At 46.8% G+C, this 17,717-nt stretch overlaps 1 protein-coding gene across 6 annotated transcripts in view; it reads right to left on the bottom strand.

Annotated features, from left to right (window-relative positions):
• The window catches only part of SIPA1L3 (signal induced proliferation associated 1 like 3), a 113,041-nt gene that overhangs the window by 53,952 nt on the left and 41,372 nt on the right, over nucleotides 1–17,717 (bottom strand). The gene's annotated exons all lie outside the window — the stretch shown is intronic.

Raw genomic sequence — 17,717 nt, 5'->3', positions numbered from 1 at the left:
TTGGAACATGCCTGTCACAGCGCTGCTGTCCTCTCAGTCAGGAGCTCAGCGTGTAAGCTCCGCATAAAATGGCCGCCGCCATCACGGAGCGCCTGTCCCCCATGATCCCCACCTAAACGTGGAGCCGGTTTCAGGCTACTCCGGAGCCCAGGCAGCCTCTTAATAGAGGCTGTAAGCGCAGCACAGGGAGACCAGACAGAGTCTACCCTGTGCACAGAGAGCTGACAGGACGCGCTTCTGTCAGCTCCTGCTGCGCTAGCAGTGTGAGGATTCACTATGAAAATCCTCACACTGTGCCTACCTAGCTAGGGTAATAGTTAATAAAATAATAAAAATCCCCTAACTACTCTAATTCTTCGGCTGCTCCTGCAGCCCTTTAGAATAGCACCCACTCCAGTGGGCACCTAACACGAACTGAAGAGTCCAGGGATGCAGTAGGGGAGGAGCCTACCCTCTAAAGCTTTAGGATAGGTGCCTGGCTCCTTCGGACCCTCCTACATCCCAGTGTTGAGCTGTGTCACCAGGACCATTGAAAGAGAAAGATGGTCTCACCTCATTCCAACAGGGCAACACCAGCGGTAGTTGCAGAAGTGATTTCTTTATTACATTTTTCTTATAAAAAGGTCCCCCCTAGTGGTTACCAGCGCTGTACATAGCGCACACATTCGAACAATACAGGGTGCACAGAACTATACATTATAGTAACAGAAATACTGCACCAGAGCATGGGTAACAATTCGCAGCACAATTCTCTGTATAATACAGCGCAGATGTAGGGAAGTAAAGGAGATTTCCATGTACTACCAGACGCGGGCTACCATTGGAAGAGATGAATGATTAGAGTGAGAAGAGATGCGGGTATAAGCTGGTAGATAAGAGCTGTTTTTTGTAAGAGAAGAGCTCTGTGAGAACAGCAGGGAAGAGGGCCCTGCTCTAATGAGCTTACAATCTAAAGCGTGGAGAAGAAGACCGACAGGTGAGAAGGGCTGAGGAAGCAACTGCCTTCCAGTAACCACAAACAACTAGTAACTCCAATTATTAGTCCACCATCTTATGAACCCATTAGCCCCAAAGCCTTAAGCCCCGTAAATACTACGCGATTACCAGCCCCCCGATATAGTTACCTAGATCAGTGGTGCTACTAGGAAAACGAAACAGTGCAAACACACTGAACAAGATCAGTTACCGATATCATCCAGTGACATCACCGGGTTGTCGTCCACCCCCCACCCCCACCCGACATGCAGTCACTGACAATATAGTCAGATTTAGCTGCATGCACAGACACTTGCATCGCCCAGTGTACAACTCTGTGTAATATGTTTGCACTACATAAAAAGTACACTGTACACTGGAGGTCATTCTGGTTTAAGTCGCTCCCCCCACACATTCACATGGGGGAGCGACGTTTACTACTGCGCATAAGCAGTTATATGCAGGATCCGTTTGTATATTCACCAGCCCATTTGCACGGAGCAGTGCAGGTAGAGGGCGGCAGGCACAGGTCATGCCCAGCATTTCACGGGCGTTCCCATGAAAACCCTGGGCGTTCCCATTGTAATTCGGCCGTGATGCTGGTGCCGGGCCAGCTGACTTCACCGGAGAGTGACTTAGATTCGCAAACACTTTAGAAATCACTCGATGGTCATTGACCACCCAATGATTTCTGCCCGGCACGCAGGGCTGCAAACAGATGTTTACGCAAAATATCCATTTGCATGATTGCTGGGAAAATCAGTTTGTGCGGGAAGCGTTTAGTTGACTCGCAAAGCTGCAAAATTCGCAGCTTTCAGAGTCAACCAGAATGACCATCCCAGGAGTACATAATTACAGTTATAAATCTGTGTATAGTAGAAGTGAGATGCAGTTTAAATCCCAGCGGTCGGGATCCCGGCATTCAGAATCCTGACCGCCGAAATGCGGACACTTTCTCCCTCCGTGGGTGTCCACGACACCCCAGGAGGGAGAATAAATTAGCGTGCCGAGCCCGCAAGGGGGGGCGATCCACGTCCCCCCCTTGTCGGGATTTCGGCGGTCGGGATTCCGGCGTCGGGATTTTGAACGCCGGGATCCCGACCGCCGGGATTTCATACTGAATCCGTAGAAGTAAAGGTACAGGCTAGAATAATGCATGTATAGTGAAAGAAGCCATTCACAAACATGTCAAAATAAGAAACAGTTTAAGCTCCAATGTAGATGTAAAGAATGACATCAGAGTCCAAAGGGCACCTAACACGTGTCACAGCCTGTGACTGCCCTCTTTCCATTAGTGGTTTACACTGAAGCTTAGCACATACATTACAATAAAGGCTTTCTTAATCTGCCATGATTGCGGTGAGCCTCTGTTAGAAGTATGTTGCGTGGTGAATTGTAATGGTGAGAACATTGGTGGAGGTACACATGTACCAGGAAAAATCAGCAGCTAGTAGACATTGGTCCCATGGAAGCCGGAGCTCCATATTGTGCACAGTGGTCTCTGCTTTCTGTGTGTACCTAGTGCCACCATGGACTGTACTTTGCACCACCCTCTCCACCGTTACCACCACACCTCAGTCCCACCCTTCTGCAGCTGGCTCCCAGCCCACACAGCCAGCTGCTCCCTTTAAATCAAAGAGGATGTTTTATAACTGGCTGTAATGAAAGCAGGGGGGGGTGTAATCCTAGACTTTGCTGTATGAAGGATTTTGTGTGGAAAGCTAACTCTTTAAGAGCCAGCTGTGCATAATGCATCATTACACAGCACAGGGTAGAACACGGTCCGAGGTTGCCCCATTTTTCTGTAGAGCTGCAACATTAAACCCTTCTATGAATGGGAAAGCAAAGTAAAACGAGGGCCTGACTAGACATGGGTGCTGCAGCAAAGCCTGCCGATTGTGTGCAATGAGGTAATCATCTCCGGGAATGAAGGGACATATAGACTAGATTTTGTCATGTAGATTATAGCAGCGAGACCCCTTTCCTTCACAGCCCCCCACCACATGCAGTCTCTCCGCCTTCCCTGGAACAGGCACTTATTTTCCAGAACTTAGGGTGTATATAGTATCAATTTGCAGCAGCAAATAAAACAGCTGCAAGAGCCTTGGAAGTGCGGTTTCTTTGTTACACGGCTCATTTACTTTGTTATCTTTCGCTCACAAAAGGAGCCATGCTGTTTTCTATTAATTTAGTCCATACCCTGTGTGCTAGTCACGTTCTGTTCTAGCCGCCTGGGCTGTGCATTGTTGCAGATGACAGGTTGGCCACAGTGACTGCACAAATTTATAGTGGACAGGTCAGAAAACGGATCTGAATGTATTTTGTGTGATTGGCTATGGCACCCTGTCCTCTCACTCTCACCTCCCAGAGCCGGGTATTCAGATCTAGCCAACACTCCATTCTCCCCGCCAGGGAATTACAGGCCTCCATTAGGCTACTGCCCAGTACCATGGATCCTAACCAAACCCCGTTTACCCTGATCCATTGCACATGATTGCACCCCCCCTAATTATTAGGTCTCTTCCCATGGCTCTCACAGTGGGCAGGATTTAGAGCTGTATGCAAGGACAATTTTGGATGCAGTGAAGCAATTTTTGTCACTGCACAAGCAACACAATGGACTTATGAGGGAAGTCACATACAGGATTTATTTGCAATATGATTGGCAGGCAGGGGGGAGGTAACACCTTATGTCTTACTTCCTGCAGCTGGTCAAGGCTTGCTTCAAATGCGCCCAGAGGTTTGGTCTTAGAAGGCAAGCAGCGAACCAGAGACATCGATTGTAGGAGTCTCTATACTACTCCTGGTGGCTGACTTTTCTTCTTTACAATCCAATTCCAACAGTCGGCTCCCAGAACGGACACTGGGCCTGGGTCAGATTCAGGCACAGCTTCCATTGTGTCGCAACTGAGCCATTATCTGTAGCCTTTGCAATGCTTCCCGCAGTAAGGCGTCCGTGGCACAGTGATTGAGCAGAAGTTGATGTTTGGGGGGGGGGGGGGGGGATGTTACCTGGGTATGTGCAAGAATGCAGGTTTGTAGTGGCCACTTTCAGGGGGTGTTTTGGTGAGAAACTGATCTCATGCACAAAAAAACAGCCACATTTTGACAGCTCCCGCAGCCATAGAAGCACTTGGGGCATGGGTGTCCAAACTGTTTGCAAAGAGGGCCAGATTTGGTGAGGTGAAAATGTGTGGGGCCGACCATTCAGCATGAACAATGAATCACATCAGAAAATGTATTTCCCCCAGCCTGTTCCCCCCTTCTCTGTATGTCTCCCACTCTGCCCCATTCAGTGTATTTCCCCCAGCGTTCTCCCCCCTTCTCTGTATGCCCTTCACTCTGCGACCATTAAGTGCATTTCTCCCAGCCTGCTCCCCCTTCTCTGTATGTCCCCCACTCTGCCCCCATTTAGTGCATTTCTCCCAGCCTGCTCCCCCCTTCTCTGCCCCCATTTAGTGTATTTCCCCCAGCCTGCTCCCCCTTCTCAGCATGTCCCCCACTCAGATCCCATTCACTGTAGATCCCATTCACTGTATTATGAAGTTCAAATACACAGAAAGTTTTATACAGACTTCAAAGCTGGTATGAGTGCAGTATTTATGTACAGGTGGTGGACGAAAACCACCTTGGTAAAGGAGGGACACCACACATTGAAAGCAGGGACTTTCACATATCGGTATGGCTCAGAAAATAATCATATGGCGAGAGTCCTGTACAAAAATATACATTCATCGTAACAAAGTGTCACCCGCAATCCATCTAAGCAGACGTCCATACAGACTTCTAAAGAAAACAATTATCAGCTAAGTGAAATGTGGATGGTGATAGGTGTGCATTTATTCAATGTGCAAGGCAAAACAGGTTCCTGCTAATTTCAACCTGTGGCGCAAGCAGCCAGGTTCATTTGAAAACAACCTATGCACCCCCCCCCCCCCCCCCCCCCCCCTATATCTCCTACCAACACCTCCAGTCTCCCTCTGCCACCTCCCTGTAGACCAGGCATGTCCAAACTATGGCCCTCCAGCTGTTATAAAACTACAAGTTCCATCATGCCTCGCCTCAGTTTTGCTATAAGGGAAGCTAAAACTATGGCAAGGCATGCTGGGATGTGTAGTTTCCTGACAGCTGGAGGACCATAGTTTGGACATGCCTGCTGTAGACTGTAAGCTCTGATGGCAAGGCCCATGAGCCTTATGTCTGATATCGATCCTCCTATGCCCACCCCTGCACGCACTGTCTATCCTATGTTTTCTCTGTCTACCTGTATAAGGGTTACGTGATCTCTATGAAATGCAAATGCCCTGAATTGTATCTGATCTGAGAATTCACCTGAGAACTCGCGACCGGTCTCGCATGACTCCTGTCCGGCACTGCAGAACTTCTGCAGCATAACAAACTTTGGTGGTGATGATGGAACAGTCTAACAATAACTGCACAGAACATCATAGTGGGGTGGCAGTTTATAAAGTGCCTTTTCCATCTGGCAACGACGGTCTGCAAGTTCAGCTGTGCTAAGTGCACAGGTAATGCGCCAGTGATTGGTAGAAAAGGGCGACATGGTCAGATGTACATAATTATCTAGCACAGTTCAAAAATACAATGGGCTGAAGGAAAGTTTATATTTCACATGACTACTCTACACACACACACACACACACACACACACACACACAGGACAACACTGTATATTTCTACCACCATATATAGAGTATATAATCTAGAACTAGTATATATTTGCATGGATCTTATAGACAATGTATTTAATAGTGCATGCACAGTAAACAATACAAGTCATTGTATACATTTATAGAGTGCCAGCTTTTTTCCCCCCACAGGGCTGTACGTACCATATATAGAAATGTATATGCGCGTGTTACGCAAGATGTAAGCCCTGGGCTTTAATTAGGAGTGTATGGAAAACTCCTGTCAACAGACATTAATATTAGAAAGAAAAGAAAATGAAGTGCACGTGAGCTTGTTTCTGGATCAGCTCATTGATATGATACAATATGAGGAGTAGGCTACAATAATGTGTTGTGCACTTCAGAGATTAAAACAGATATGAATTATTTATCTCTCGACCCAATCAAAGAGAGTGTTTATCTCCCCTGGGGGCCTGGCTTTAATCTACTGCTATCCAAATGAAAGAGGCCCAGTTCCCTTATCCGCACGTCGTGTAGTGACGGACACGCGACAAGGGGGGGGCGAGAGATATACACCCACCTGCACTGACCCCATTTAACAGGCAGTGCGACAAGTCGTTCAATCATTGACTGCTCCCATTAATTTATTCATTTTCCTCCTGTACATCTACAGCAATACTGCAAAAGGAGTCTGTGTGCTTGATCAGTCTATCAGGGTTAGCAGGGGGCAACAAGCCCGCATGGAGGTAATTAGTTATGACATACTTCCAGCCACATCAGCTCATGCCGCTATGACCTATTTGTGAAGTCCGAGGTTACTAAGTGCCCGTGTCCGTTTTAATTTGAGATTGTCGATCAGAGGGTTCAAGACAAGCCCCCGCCCCCCTCACTGCAGAAACATCTCAGCCTTTTCCCTAACACAGGGATCCGCAAAAAGACAAATGTTTGCCCAATGAGACAGTAATGTACACTCAGTTATATGCATATGCCACAGGGAGGACCAGAAAAACTCTGTCTCTATGGCAAGAAGGCCTAACAGGTCCTACACATGGGGAGATAGAGTTTTGAGCATGCTACATCTATCAGAACACTCAGAAAGATTGCTCCGTACACAGCGCTGCACAGCAATGTGTTGCTGAGCGAGAACACTGGCCCTGACCCCAGCAATTCATTAGATATATCCAGTGTGCTGGATATTAATCACCGGTAAGATAGTGACGCATCGCTATCACTATGGCCACTACACACAAAGCGATGAAAGGGGCCTTTTCTAAGCGATCTAGTGATATTGCTTAGAAAATGCATGGTTAATGCTACGTGTAGGTCCCAAAAGTCTAATGTGGGACTACAGGTCACAGAACGCCCACATAGGGCCTAATTCAGACCTGTTTGCAGCCTAACGGACAGGTAAACTTCACCAGACTGCTTGCCCACCCCCCTCATGTGAATCCTTGCATTTGCATGTAAGGAGAAGTGTATACTTATGCAGAGGGCACTTGCACAGGGGGAACCAAACCAATTGCCAGGGGAACGAATTCGGTCCTAGCTGACATCTGAATCGCCCCATAGTGCTGAGCACTGCTCAGAGAGACCAGATCAACATTTTGTTCTCTAGAAGCAGAACAGGGAGCTGACAAATTAGTGTTTAATTTTCATTGCTTTAATATGAAGTAGCTTTGTACGAGGCGGTAAGCCACTAAAGGCCTCCGGTCTGTCTGTACCCATGGAAATGGGACTTAATGGGCATTCACAGGGCAGAGATGCCGGGTCGGCTCCCCCTTGTTCCATTTCTCTCACTTGTCACTGTCACGGACGTGTAAAGTAACACAGACTGTTAGGGACATGATGTGTTCCAGCCTAAGGTCTCCGTCACATGCCATAAACCATTGTGCTCCGCTGTGCTGGGGAAGGGATGTTGAGGCAGCTGAAGGTGACAATGCAGAGAACATTTCGTGAAATGATTTTGCTTCTTCTGTCCTCAACGTTGAAAATATTTGTCCTTCTCTCTAAGGGATCTGTCACAAGGACTTTTATCTGACATGTTGCGGATGATTTGCGTTCTTTTATGCCTCGCTTATGGCCTGTGCAGCTATTCTTTTATCTTGTATTACGCTGTTTTTATACATGACCGTTTGAACGCTGCTCAAGACTGTAAATTTACCCAGCGTTCAAAGCAGAAAGTTACTGTGCTCCATATACTGTAGTCATTGTAAGAACCCTTAATGGTGGACTTTGGAAGATATAAAAAACAAAAACAAACCCTCAACTGATCAGAAAAGACCGAACTCTGTCATGATAATGTAGATAAGGGAAACATTGAAATCAGTGGGAGGCGGACTGAAAGGTAACATCATGAGCACCATTTAGATACACATACCTCCCAACATGACCCATTCCAGGAGGGATAAAATGCTCTGTTCGTGGACTTCCTTGCCAGTGGCTATTGCAGAGGTGGGACTGCACCACTGTCCAATATTCAAATAGGGGAGCCACACCTGCCAGTGATTTCTTGACTGTGGAGTTTGGGGTAGCTCCCCTATCTGAATTTTGGACTGTGCTACAGCCCTGCAACTCTACAACTGCCACTGGCATGGAAGTCCAGGAACAGAGCATTTTGTCCCTCCTGGGTAATTTCCCACATCCCGGCTGCTTCATAGTGAAGTGCACAGGATGAGGTATTTGCGGTCATGTAAAGGGGAGGGGTTATATGGTAGTATCTGTGTTAATGGTAACATCCGGTCTCCACCCTAATCTTCATTATGGGGCAGGTAGTGGGTTCGAAGGCATGGAGCAGGTAAGCGTTTCTCTTGTTATCGCGATTTCCTAGCCTTCATGTGATTCTCTAGTGTAGAATACCTAGAAATAAAGTACAGGGATAGCCAAGAGAAATTTTAGGAAATAAGAAAATTATTTGCCGCAGGGGCCACATCAATGGACAATTACTGGAAATAGGACGACGACGAAAGTACAAGAAAGAGGTGAAGAAACTCTACTGGTTGTATATTGCCTCTAAATATTATTAAGCAACCCACATTCTCCCTGGGGAGACAGCTATGGCTAGGGTGACCAACTCATCCCTTTAATCCGGGACACCTTAATTACACATGTTCTGTGGCAGTTTAAAACCAGGTGAAATGGAGTCTTGAGGTGTGGCAGTTTAAAACCAGGTGAAAGCCAGCCACAGAACCTGTGTAATTAATATGTGTCCCGGATTAAAGAGATGAGTTGGTCACCCTAGCTATGGGGGAAAAAAAAAAAACAACAGTCTCATCTCTACAGCATGTGACCTTCTCATAGTTATGTCACAATGGGCCCAACAGCATGTGACATCATAGTGAGGTCACAATAGGCTCAACAGCACAGATAATTTTCATTTCTCTGCATAGAGAGCGAAGATGATGGAGCGTTTTATTTGCCTTCTGCTATTATTGGCAGGAATGCTTATTGAAGTCTCAGATGGACAGGAAACATCACTTAGTCCACTGAGCGACAAGGATGAAAAGAATATATTGGAGAGGACAAATCAACTTTTGAAGGAAAGACTTGCCATGGCCGTTCCCAAAGTGATTGTCACAGAGGGAGCATTGTTAGTCCCAGCTCAATCTCTGAAGACGGATCCAAGTCGCATGGCTGGTACCGAGGAGCCCGACACAAACATGAGAGAATTACAGCCAACTCCATCAGGCTGGGACTCTCAGAATAAGGAGCTAATGCCGGAAAGTCGCATGGCTGGTACCGAGGAGCCCGTCACATACAAGAAAGATCTAGAACCAGCTCCAATATATTGGGACAATGAGGAGGACGAATTCCTACCGGAAAGTCCAATGGAAGCTGTTACCGCGGAGCCTGACATGGAGTCAAATCCAGCATCATCAGATTGGGACACTGAGGATAAAGAGCTAATGTCGGATAGTCCAAGGGCTGCTATTACCGCGGAGCCCGACACAGACATGGAGGAGGAGGAGGAGGAAGAAGAGTCAGCTCCATCTGATTGGGACACCCAGAAGAGACAGCTAATGCCAGTAGGTGACATTAAAGGATATTTTGAGGATCTGAAAGATGACATGAAAGATCAACAAACACAAAGCATCGCCATCATCTGCTTTGCTGCCTTTGTCATCACAATCCTACTGACAGCAGTTGCCATAGCCATTATCTATTACCATCATTTCCGGCAAACCAGAAGATTGGCTAGATGGAAAAATACAAGTTCCAGGCAAGATGCTGATCTAGAAGCTGGCAGCGATTCCAACCCTGAATCATTGGGCTAAAATGTATTTCTGCACAGAACATCAGTGCAGAATGTATTCCACAGGCTCAACAGAGTCATGCCCATTTAATGAAGGGTTGAGGGGAAGCTCCAAAATATTCCAACTGTTCCTGATGGACCAATACCATTGGAGCTCCCATACCCACTGGTCCCATTTCATCATAATCTGAACATAAAACAAAACTGGGGATTAGGGCTACTGGCGACACCCCAAAAACAAAAACGACATTGGGCAGCCACCTCATGGGTGTGTTGGAAGAGCTGCTAACCCTGACCACACCCACTTAGTGCACAACCCTCCCTTGTTAATTACTAAACCCAACTCTCCCTCTCCCTGCCCTCCACAGCCTAGCCCCAACTTCTCCCCCTTGCAGATTCAATTTAACTCTCCTTTAAAATCTATCACTTATTACATACATTAAAATCTATGCCTATAATGTGTGCTAATGACCCAAGAAGTCCGCTATGTGATTCAACACTAAATCTCTATATAAAAGCCTAACTACTCCTCACCTTTTTGAGGTGAATTACCCCACAGTGACCACTAGAGGCTATTTGACAGACCAAATTACTCCTTAACAAAAAGTGAAAGCAAAATGATCTGTTTTAAACTTGCTGTATATGAGAGAGGGAGCTGTGAAGACAGAGATTGGAGGTAGGAGCAGATAAGGGACAAGTGGTCGATCCTATTAACCCCAAAGGGTGCGAGTTCTGGTCCTGGTGCCGTTTTAATGCTGAAAATGGCCCCCAAATTAACCCTAACTCGCACCCTTTACAGGGCCGAATTTGCTGAAAATTGCTCCCACCCCTATGAAGGTGTGAGCACGAATTGGGCCCGCCATAAAGTGCGCCGGGTGTCGTGACGATTCGCAAATCATCCGAACCATTCGAGGTTAATAGGATCTACCCCTAAGCGGTTATTCTGATGGGCTTTTAACTAGTTAAATATAAGCCACAGGTACAAGTGCAGCAGAAAGGGAAAGGAAGGCAGCAACTGAAGAAGCAGTGAGTGTTAGGCAGAAACAGCCCTCCATACCCGAACAAGAGAGTGGCCCCTAAGCTTTTTCCAAGAACACCTAACCCAAGCAATTAGGGCTCAAATAGAAGCTGCACCTTTTGACTATATGAGAATGCCAAAATAAGTGAGAAAACATTTTTATTCATCGTAATGACCGGTACGGTTTACTTTATATAGGAATTATAAAAAAAAAAAAAATAACTGATATTTTGAACATCTCTCACAGATGTTGACACTCAAAAGGGTTAATAAAATGGTTATTTATGTTAAATATGGATACACTATGGATTAAATTACTGTAAATGGATATTTAGCGCGGTCACACAATTCTCTGTACCAGGGGAGCTTACACACTAGATTCCCTACCCAGTGACTGGGGCATGAAGGGCAAACCTCGGGGGACTGTAGTGGAAGGGGACCTTAATTACGGGGTGTGGCCAGCTGCAATAAAGGTGTTCAAGATAAACATGGACAGTACACGTTAGTGAATACATCATAGTCCTGTAACATATGTATAATACTAAAGCAGCTAATGATGATCTTGCCCACATTAATTCACTGTACGGGGTCGATCCTATCAGCGCCGAAGGGTGACGCTTAAACGCTGAAAACGGCACCAGAGTTAAGGCGATACCACACCCTTCACTTGTCCGAATTTGCTTAAAGTGCACCCGGTGCCGTGATGATTCACGAATGAGAATAATCCACACCTAATAGGATTGACCCCTTAATATGACGACAGTCAGACAGTGGTTAAAAGGGAGAGAGCCAGTGGGTGACGGTGAGAGGAGGACAAGCAGAGGGTGACAGGGAGACGGTGAGAGGAGGACAAGCAGAGGGTGACAGGGAGACGGTGAGAGGAGGACAAGCAGAGGGTGACAGGGAGACGGTGAGAGGAGGACAAGCAGAGGGTGACAGGGAGACGGTGAGAGGAGGACAAGCAGAGGGTGACAGGGAGACGGTGAGAGGAGGACAAGCAGAGGGTGACAGGGAGACGGTGAGAGGAGGACAAGCAGAGGGTGACAGGGAGACGGTGAGAGGAGGACAAGCAGAGGGTGACAGGGAGACGGTGAGAGGAGGACAAGCAGAGGGTGACAGGGAGACGGTGAGAGGAGGACAAGCAGAGGGTGACAGGGAGACGGTGAGAGGAGGACAAGCAGAGGGTGACAGGGAGAAGGTGAGAGAATGACAAGCAGAGGGTGACAGGGAGAAGCAGTGTGTCAAAGGAAGAGGTTGGCAGGGAGATGCAAAGGGTTGAAAACAGATGGTATTTGCAATATTTTGCAAAGACATTTGGCCCCTGGACTGAAATACACCAGAGGTGTTTCTCCATCTCATCTGGAACATGGAGCATTCACATCAAACCGTGGAGCGACAAGGATGTCCTGCTGGTATCTCACCGCCCAGTCATGGTGCATGTAAAGGAAACAGTTTTCATACCAGACTACTTAGTCTCAAAGACTCTGATTCAATATACAAATGAATAATTTTTCAATGAAAGTCACAACTTCCTGCAGCTGTAACAAAACTGCTCATCCTCAAAGTCCGCAGAGATTTGGGAGACCCTTGTAGTGCGGAGGAATCTGTTACTCACCGCTGAGAGAATGATGTGACTGGACTTAACGCAGATGAGAACACTGGCTTCCTATGCGATCACATCCTGTCACTCCTGACCACGGCATCCAACAATTTCTACTGCCCAAAAATAACGGATTACAGCCACCATGTACTGTGTCTGAAATATTCATAGATAAGATAATGGGAATAATGTATTCCTTAGAGTGAAATAAAGCACAGTGAGGGACGCTAATGAGTGCAGTGGCCATATAAAAGCTAAAGGCTGCTTTTATTCAGCTTAAACAAATCCTCAGTGACTTCTAATCATTTTCCTTTGTACGGCACACTAGAATTGCCAAATTCAAAAGGATAACAAAAAACAGTTTCTGGTAAGAGATGTTCCCTATATACAACAGAGGGGGGTGGGGATCACTGAACCTCATCTTAATGTGCCTGTAATGTCCACGGATAATGACTGACAGAGTTGAACAGGGCGAACATGAGTGCAGTTTGAAAGTGTGCTGTATCAAGAGCCATGAACAATCCGGGTCCAACGTGCAGTGTGAGAGGAGTATTTGAGCAGAGGGTACTTAGTTGTACCCGTGTTCATTACCCTGTCTCAGACCCAGGAATTAGGCCTGAAAACGGTACCACTGATTCAAAGTGCTCCACTACATTTACAGTGTAATGTTCAGATGAGATCAGAGACAGGTAAAATAACTTTGGCTGTGGTCATTGGAGTTGCTGGGACATGGCTATCCTTGCTCCTGTGAATGAATCCCAATAGCTGCACAGTAAGTCCGCAGGGTGTCAGTCACTCTTTGTCTGCCGTGTACGGAAAGCACCATCCTACTGACTTCTCAAAGCACTGAATGAGTGTGCCACTTATTAAGTGGCACTCCAGGTAATTCATACATATTGGCCTCAGCTCAGTAACATTCACCCTTTCTTATATTTTTAGTGCCAAAATAGTGTCTTTAGTTGCTTTCCAATCATCAATTTATGTGACACTGGTAAAAAAACAACAACAAAAAAAAAAACGATTGCGGGCAGCAGTGGCTCTTACCTCTGCGGAGGAGGGGGCTGCTACGATGCGCGCCTCTCTCCCCCCCTCCTGTGGTTGTGGTCCCCTCCGCTGCTGCTGCCGCCGCCAATCCCGCTTCTTCACTACTGCGCATGAACTGGCCCCCAGCCTCTATGGTGTGGTGCATGCACAGTATTGTCCTGTACTGCGCCTGAGCTGTGAGGTATCGCTTTAAAGAAACAAGTGGAACGCAAGCGCAAGCAGGCGGGAACGCACAGCCACGTTTACCCACTGAATCGCGATCGCTTCTGGCCATTGGAAAACATGGGGTGACGCACTTCCACTATATGGAACGCACCGCCATTTTGGCTTCACACGGAATCCGGATATTGTATGCCGATTAGCGGCAGATGTGTTGTATTGTTTTAATGATAGGGGGTATATATATGCCTGCCTGTGGACATTTTAATCACGCTTCTGAAGAAGGAACTTGTTTTTACGAAACGCGTTAATTGTATTTTATTGGCGTATGGACACTTGACTTCCGGGTAGCAGTTACTCGCGGCTGAGGAGGATCCTGGACTGAGCCCCCCTTGACTCCGGACCAAGGGACCCTGAACAGGAGACTGCCGAGAACATCTGTATGCCTGCTGCTTTGCCTGGGATTCATCGTTATACGCTTTTAATACTGTCAACACTTTGTATCTTCCACATTAAAACCTTTTTTACCTTAATGATCTGCATCATGTTTTTCCCTAAAAAACATGATGCTAATAGGGGAGAATTTACTTGGATCTGATTGGATTATTGAAATCATCCATTGCATTCCAATCCTGTGCGACATATGACCAGTTGTATATGGTTTTGTATAAATCTGTTTATTTGAGGTTATTCACCCTCTGAACTTGGTTACCACTGAGCGCTATCTTTCAGTTCCACTCCATCTTTTGTTGCACTGTACTGCGCATTCACAGAACTCAGTTATTATGGGCTGCTGAGCGGCAGCCCATGTAGAGGCGTCCCGGAGGAGGGAACAACTCCCAATAGGACGGTCTTCGGTGATTGGAAGGTCGGACTTCCAATAGGAAGTCACTGCTAGTCATAGTGAAGCCAGAACAGTCTCACAGACTGCATCTGGCTTCACTTAGGCAGAGAACCGTGGTGGATTTTACCTGGGGGGGGGGGCTCTACAGCCCATAGGGAAATACCACCACTGCTTGCGGGGCCTAGAAACTGGCAATTTTAGCCCTATTTCTAAGCGATCTGACTAGATGGCCTAGTAATTAAGCACAGATCACTCGGTGCATATACCCCCATCGCATGGCTAGATAGATGCAGCATAAATCTAGTCACATCGCCAGTGGTCTCACCAGAGAACACATCACTGGTACATGCGTGGTGTGCACCTCGCTCAGCACAGAGGCTCCGTCGTCCCGTGTGTAGGAGGGTTAAAACTCTAATTTCTATTAATGCTCTCAGGTATCAGTGTCTCGCTCCCTACAGTATGTACTGTATTACAGCCATACTTGCCTACCCTCCCGCATTTAGCGTGAGTCTCGCGATTTTCCACTCCTCCTCCCGCAAGTCCATCCGTTCCTCACGGTTTTTGTTCCATCCCCCCCCCCCACCCACCCCGAAATGCACTGCGCATGCGCGAGCGTCATGTCTCGGGGGCGGGGCCCTAGTGCGCGGCGTCATTGAGCATGCCGGGTACCGCGCGGGGCTGTGTGGGTATCCGGGAGCAGAGTTAGCGGAAGCCGGGAAGCGCACGGAGTAGGAGGGCAGCGTGAACGGAGAGTAGCAGCAACTGTGCGTGGCAGCGGGACTGAGTGACAGCGGGAGTCGGGAGCCGGGAGAAGCGACAAGCGGTAAGTATAACAGTCTGCAACCTCTCTCCCCCACCCACTAAGCCTGCTTCTTTTTTTTTGTGGGGGGGGGGGGGGGGGGGCTGACCATTTACATGGTAATCACTGCACTTCTATGTGTCTCTCCAACCTGTGCTCTTGTAGAAATATCTGTATGTACCACTAAATCACGGACATTTCTGCCTCTCTTGTAACAAGATAAGAGTCTTTTTTCTTTGAGTGTTTTAAGAGCAGGGTCGTTTTGAATCGAGGGCCAATGGTTTTTGGCTAGCTTATTAATCCTAGTACTAGCAGTGGTATAGGTGTTCACCCAAACCATTGCAGTGTCTGCATTGCTTTTTGTTGAAGGGGATTGAGTGCGTGGTTGCGCTAAAGCTTTAGACATGGCGCTTTGCAACATTTTATTAGGTTATCCCCTCTGTAAAAATTTCATTTTCATCCTATTCATTTGTAGCAGTTCATCAGATGGATCATTGCATATTCTATGGACCCGGAGGAATTGAGAAAAGGGGAGACCATTTTTGAGGGGTGTGGGAAGGAAGCTATATGCCGACAATAAGGTATTGCAATCTGTCGGTTTTGTATACACGGACGTCTGCAAAGTGTTAGCCTTTTTAGTGATTGATACATTAAGAAAATGTATAGTTTGTTCATGCATTTAAAAAGTTAATTTGATATTTGCATCTCCTTAGTTCAAGTCACTAGACACGCCCTTTGGTTGATGACACACCCCTTCAATGGTGCGCGACGCTGCGCTTGGTGCATTTTGCTAGCATCTAAAATCTCCCTCATTTTGCTTTTCGAAAGTAGGCAAGTATGATTACAGCATATGTCGGCATCATGGACAGTCAGGAATGGTTTTCCAGTAAGCCCAAAAGACATCTACCTTCATACAGTATACACAGGGGCTTGACAGAAACCACACTATAATTGCTAGCTGCTAAGTTAGTTTGGACATCCCCAAAAAAGTGAAGGAAGGCAGCTACAAGTGACTGTCTGTGGGGAGAGCAGGAATGCAGTATCAGCCCAGCCGCTTCTCCGTGTAATATGGAGCACATCTTATTTTAGATGCAGGAAGCACTTCAGAGCAGACAAGGATCTCTCTCCAGTCTAATATTGGGGCTGTATAACAAAACAGCCATTAAACCAACAGAGTGAGGAGAGGATGAATGATCTGTACAAGCACCGAGTCTGAATAATGAGTGCTACTGGAGAACGGAATAAACAGTGTGTGCACATACCAGGTCTACAGGAGTCAGACATATTCCACAACACTCTGCAGTATAATAAAGAGAATGGTGCTATACTGCTGTGCTATACTGCTGAACACAGAGCTAATTACTGGTCTGTACGGCTCCTCACATCTCCTCATGGATATTACACCACATACTGCAGCCTCCCATCCACACCCATTCTTGCTTCTCCTATAACACCAAACAATCTGTAAGTACAGGTCCAGGGACTACTAGATAAATACTTGTCTATCTGACCCTCTCCATGAGGGAGAAAATGCTCTGTTTCTGGACTTCCCTGGTAAAGTATTATTACCATCACCTGTGGTGACACCTTTCTTATCAATTACCTAGCTCCCCACAGGTGCTGGCAATCCTACATTACCAGGGAAGTCCAGAAACAGAGCATTTTCTCCCTCATGGAGAGGGTCAGGTAGGCAATTATGCATATAATCCCTATACCAGATTTTCCCAAACTAATCCATTACAGTCCAGGTTGTAAGGATAGTGAGGCTTGAGTCCAGATGTTTCAATTAAATTGACGGTGGTACTAAAAAGTCACCTGTGCCCAAGCATGGATATCATAAAACCCTGGGCTGTAATAGGGGAGTTTGGGATACTCTGCAATTCCAGTTCTATGTAAGCCGCCCCCTATTGGGTGGGGAGGGGAACTGTTGTTTTCAGTGACACCGCATCAGGTGTAGTAGCTTACAGGTGGTGTCACACCACGGCTATATGTTACAGTGTGCACCTCCTCTAGTAGCACATTATATAGGGGGAAGCAGGCCTGCTAATCACATGAGATTGCTCCAGTTCTAAAAAGTATTTGCCCTTCAAAATAATATCTGATGGAGACAGAATTAGCACACAAAATATAACAGCCCAAATCATTTTACTATCCATTTGGACAGAAATGTGAATCATTAGTGAGAAATGAGTGGGTGAGCAGCCAGCCTGATTAGGCAGGGACCGGTGCAGCGTTTGGGAGCAGGACATACAATCATTTCATTATTCTGCAGGAAGTGAAGCTGGGACAGGCTCAAGGGGAGGTCAGGAGGAGAGGGAGTGGGAACCAGCACATCTTACACTGACATTACTAAACAATGACCCAATCCACCAGAAAGAATGCA

The sequence above is a fragment of the Crinia signifera genome, chromosome 9, assembly GCF_055691185.1.
Source record: "Crinia signifera chromosome 9, ASM5569118v1, whole genome shotgun sequence".
Lineage (NCBI taxonomy): Eukaryota > Metazoa > Chordata > Amphibia > Anura > Myobatrachidae > Crinia > Crinia signifera.
This window is presented reverse-complemented; position numbering and strand designations above follow the sequence as displayed.